This window comes from Capra hircus (genome assembly GCF_001704415.2).
Source record: "Capra hircus breed San Clemente chromosome X unlocalized genomic scaffold, ASM170441v1, whole genome shotgun sequence".
Classification (NCBI taxonomy): domain Eukaryota; kingdom Metazoa; phylum Chordata; class Mammalia; order Artiodactyla; family Bovidae; genus Capra; species Capra hircus.
In genome coordinates, this window is record NW_017189516.1 from 33,440,250 (window position 1) to 33,445,771 (window position 5,522).

General features: G+C 35.8%; 1 non-coding gene across 1 annotated transcript; it reads left to right on the plus strand.

Annotated features, from left to right (window-relative positions):
* Positions 1–1,526: 1,526 nt before the first annotated feature.
* On the plus strand, positions 1,527–1,598 carry TRNAS-GGA. The gene has a single exon. It is a non-coding gene; the product is annotated as a tRNA-Ser (tRNA).
* Positions 1,599–5,522: the final 3,924 nt, after the last annotated feature.

A 5,522-nucleotide genomic window follows, 5' to 3' on the forward strand; every position in this document is an offset into this window, starting at 1 on the left:
CTTGTCATGCCTGCCTGCTGGCTGCTGCACACAGTGAGGTGTTGCTGTGTCACTTCAGGACCTTGCTTCAGGCATGTAAGCTCCCTATCCATTAAACTATTCACATGTCTGTTGCTGACTCCGGGCTCTTACTTTGGTTTTGAGCCTGGACAAGCACAGCCTTTGTAGGCCTACACAGTGCAGCCCAATGGTACACTAACCACAATCAAACTGAATTAGAGGTCATTGACAGAAAGATATCTGGACCATCTCCAACTATTTTGAAATTAACAAATTTAAATTGCACATAGATGACAAATAAAACACAAGTTCAATTAGAAAATATTTTGTAAATGAAAATAAAACACAATGTATCAAAATTTGTAAGATACATCTAAAGTAGTCCTAGAAGGAAATGTATAGTATAAATGACTGTTGTAAAAGAAGAAAAATCTAATACTAATGATACAAGTTCCCACCTTAGGAACTCAGGCAAAGAAGAGCAGTTTAATCTCAAAGGAAGCATAATGAAGGAGATAGTAAAGTTAAGAAAAAACTCAATAAAATAGAAAATTGGCAGAAAGAGTGAAATTAGTGAAAGCAATAGTTGGTTCACTGAAAAAATGAATAAAAATTGACACAGACACTCTGTAAGTCAAGATGAATAAGAAAATGCCAGAAAATGAAAGTTTGCGGTATCAAGAATGCAAGGGCTTATATTACTACAGATCCTACAGATACTCAAAAAGATTCCAAAAGAACATTATCAACAACTTTAGGCTAGTAAATTTGACAGCTTAGATCAAATGGGAAAATGTAATAAAATGAACAAATAGTAAATAATGCAGTTTACCATATCTCACTCAAGAAAAAAAGAAAAAGTTTTATAGCACTGTATCTATTAAAGAATAGCACTGACAGTAAAATATTTTCAAAGAAAACTGCAGGCCTACATTGGTTCTCTATTGCTTCTGAAGAAGATTACCATAACACAGATTTATTTATTTATTTTTGTTGAAGTATAGTTGATTTGCAATGTTGTGTTAATTTCTGCTCTACAGCAGAGTGATTCAGTTATGCATGTATATGCATTCTTTTTTATAGTCTTTTCCATTATGGTTTATCACAGGATATGCAATATAGTTCCTTATGATGTACAGTAAGACCTTGTTTATCCATTCTATATATAATAATTTTCATTTCCTAACCGCAAACCTCCTCCTGCATTATTCTCCCACCCCCATTCCCATTGCCAACCGATTTGCCATCACAAATCAGTTTTCTATGTCTGTGAGTCTGTTTCTGTTTTGTAGATCCATTCATTAGTATCATATTTTAGATCTTGTATATAAGTGCTATCATGTGTTGTCTGTCTCTTTCTGACTTACTTCACTTTGTTTGGTAATCTCTAGGTCCATCCATGTTGCTGCAAATGGAATTATTTCATTCTTTTGTATGGTTGAGAAATATTCCATTTTGTGTGTGTATTTGTGTATACCACATCTTCTTTACACATGTTTTTGTGTGTACCACATGTTCTTTGGGCTTCCCTGGTGGCTCAGAGGTTAAAGTGTCTGCCTGGAATGCAGGAGGCCCAGGTTCGATCCCTGGGTTGGGAAGATCCCATGGAGAAGGAAATGGCAACCCACTCCAGTACTCTTGCCTGGAGAATCCCATGGAGGGAGGAGCCTGGTAGGCTACAGTCCATGGGGTCACAAAGAGTCGGACACGACTGAGCGACTTTACTTACTTACCTACATCGTCTTTACCCATTCATCTGTTGGTGGACATTTAAGAATTTCCATGTGTTGGCTATTGCGAATAGTGCTGCTGTGAACATAAGGGTGCATATATCTTTTTTTTTTTAAACTAGGACATGGAAGCAACCTAGATGTCCATCAGCAGATGAATGGATAAGAAAGCTGTGGTACATATACACAATGGAGTATTACTCAGCCATTAAAAAGAATACATTTGAATCAGTTCTAATGAGGTGGATGAAACTGGAGCCTATTATACAGAGTGAAGTAAGCCAGAAAGAAAAACACCAATACAGTATACTAACTCATATATATGGAATTTAGAAAGATGGTAACAATAACCATGTATCTTTTTGAATTATAGTTTTGTCTAAACATATACGCAAAGCAACACACATTTATTATCTTATAGTCCGGAAGGTGAGAAATCTGGAATGGGTTTCACTGGTCTGAAAATAGGGTGTTGCAAGGCTGTGTTCCTTTCAGAGGCTCTAGAAGAGAATCTGTTTCCTTGTCTTTTTTAGCTTCTAGAGCTGCATTCCTTTGTTCACAGCCTCTTCCATCATCTTCAACGCTAGCAGAATAACATCGTCAAATCTCTCTTTCCTTCCTTCCCTTTGCTCTGCCATCACACATCTATTCTAATCTAACCTCTCCCTCCCTCTTACAAGGACACTTGTATTAACATTTACTATCTGCTTGTATAATTCTGAAGAACTTCTGCATCTCAGGATCCTTGATCATGTGTGTGAAGTACCTTTTCTCATGTAGGGTAATATTCACAGCATCCTAATATTTGAATCTAGGTATGTTTGAGGGGTCACTATTCAGCTACTCAAGGCCCAAATGTCTTCACTGGTGAATTCTGTCAGATATTTAATAAACATTATTATTTATTCTATACATATTCTTTCAAAAAATAGAAGTGGAGCAAATACTTCCAACTCATCATTTGAAGACATCATTACCCTGATACTAAAACCAGACAAAAACAGGAAAAAAAAAGAAAAAAAGAAAAAAAAGGTGAACTGATTTTCCTCAAGAACATAAATGGAGAAATACTAGACCAAGTATTGGAGAACATAGCAAGATATACACATGATATTATTTTGTGACTAAATGAGCTTTATAATAAGAATGAATAGTTGGTTTGACACTCAAAGTAATTAATATTATTAAAATAAACCTAATCATTTGATACAGAAAAAGCGTTTGCCAAAATTAAAACACTCATCATAAAAATTCTCTTAAAACTAAGGAACGTTTTCTCAAACTGATAAAGGAAATCTTTTAAAAACCTTTTATCTTATTATACTTAATGATGAATAACTGAGTACTTTCTTCCTAAGATTATAATCAAGGTAAGAATGTCCATTCTCAATGCTCCTGACTGTTTTGGAAGTTCTAAGTGGTGCAGCAAGGCAAGCAGAAAAGTATTAAAGACATACTGATTGAAAGGAAAGAAGTAAAACTGTGTTTATTCATAGTCAATATGGCCTATGCAGAAATTTCTAACGAATCTAGAAAATACTGTAAAAATTTATAATGAATTTTATTATCATTACTGGTTAAGGTCAATATATAATAAGTAGCATTTCTATGTAGTACTAGAATACAACCACTTGAAACAAGATTTTTTAAAATCACCAGTCCAGGTTCAATACAGGATGCTTTGGGCTGGTGCACTGGGATGACCCAGAGGGATGGTACAGGGAGGGAGGTGGGAGGGAGGTTCAGAATGGGGAACACGTGTAGGCCCGTGGTGGTTTCATGTTGATGTGTGGCAGAACCAATACAATATTGTAAAGGAATTAGCCTCCAATTAAAATAAATAAATTTAAATTTTAAAAAATGCCATTTATACCTGTATCCAAAATGTGATATATGTATCGATAAATTTAACAAGACATATGCAAGAACGGCACAATGAAAGCTATAAAACATTGCAAAAGGAAAATTTAAAAGAACTAAAAATAGATATATACCATGTTAATGTATTTCAATATTTAATATTGTTATAATGTCAGTTCTTCACACGTCAGTCTACCTATTCAGTGTACGTGCATGCTCAGTTGCTAAGTCGTGTCCGACTCTTTGCAATCCCATGGACTGTAGCCTGCCCGGCTCCTCTGTCCATGGAATTTCCCGGGTAAGAATACTGGAGTGGGTTGTCGTTTCCTCCTCCAGGGGATCTTCCCGACCCAGGGGTTGAATCTGCATCTCCTGCATTGGCAGGCAGATTCTTTACCACTGAGCCATGAGGGAAGTCCCAAATTCAGTGTGATCCCAGTCAAAATTATAGTAGAATTTCTTTCAGTAGAAATTGACAAACTGTAAAATTTATATTTTCCCTCGTGGCTCAGATGGTAAAGAGTCTGCCTACAATGTGGGAGACCCGGGTTTGATTCCTGGGTCAGGAAGATACCCTGGAGAAGGAAATGGCAACCCACTCCAGTACTCTTGCCTGGAAAATCCCATGGACAGAGGAGCCTGGCAGTTTTCAGTCCATAGGGTCGCAAAGAGTCAGACACGACTGAGCGACTTCACAATGTCACAAAACAAAAATTTATATGGAGATACAATGAACCTGGCTGAGCAATTCAAATTCTTTTTAAAAGAAAAACAAAGTTGGTGAATTACCTTCTTTTTTAAAAAAAATTGTTTAATTATTTTAATTGGAGACTAATTACTTTACAATATTGTAGTGGTTTTTGCCATACATTGACATGAATCAGCCATGGGTATACATGTGTTCCCCATCCTGAACCCCCCTCCCACATCCCTCCCCATCCCATCCCTCAGGGTCATCCCAGTGTACCAGCCCTGGGCACCCTTTCTCATGAATTACCTTCTTTCAAGATTTATTATAAAGCTAAATAATCAAAACTGTGTTGTAGGCATTTAGAAGAATTGGACAGAATATAAGACCCAGAAATTAACCTCATTTATATGGTGAACTTAAGATGCCCATTAATTCAGTGGAAAAAGTATAGTCAGTCTCTTCAACAAATTGTTCTATAATTATTAGATATAATGTGGAAAAAATATACACTGTCACTCTTACTTATCCCCATACACAAACAAACTTGTAATTGATCATACACCTATGTGTAAGAGTGAAAACTATAAAACTTCTAGGAGGAAGCACTTGTGACTTGAGTTAGGTAGCAATTTCTTGAGATGACACAAATAAAAAACACATAAAAGAAAAACAGTTTTGCTCTTCAGAAAAATATTGTTAACATTGGTGAGGAAAGGAAAAAGGAAAGAAAGAGTCTGTTGTCTCCATAGACTCAGATAATATCTGAAAAGATATTTGTCATTAAGGATTTGTGTATTTAGAGTATTTAAAGGAACCTTTATAGTTCATTAATAAGAAGACAATGAAACCAATTGGGCAAAAATTTTGAACAAACATTGCAGTGTAGACACTATATGAAATTCCAATGAGCCCATGAAAAGATACTCAATGTCATTAGGCATTCTGAAAACACAAATTAAAATCATAATGAGAGGCCACTGCTACCCATTACTTGTATCAGCCACTCCTAGGTATTTACCCAAGAGAACTGAAAACTCGTGTCTGTTTTTTTTTTTTTTTAAGAACTTATATGTGAATATGTATAATGCTTTTATTCACAATAGCCAAAACTTTGTTAACAATTGAAGTGTCACAACAGTGAAAGAAAGAAAGTAGTTGCCAAGGACCAAAGAGTCAGTTAAGGAGATTGACTACAAAGGAGTGTGAAGGATCTTTTTGGGGTGCTGGAAATGTTCTACATC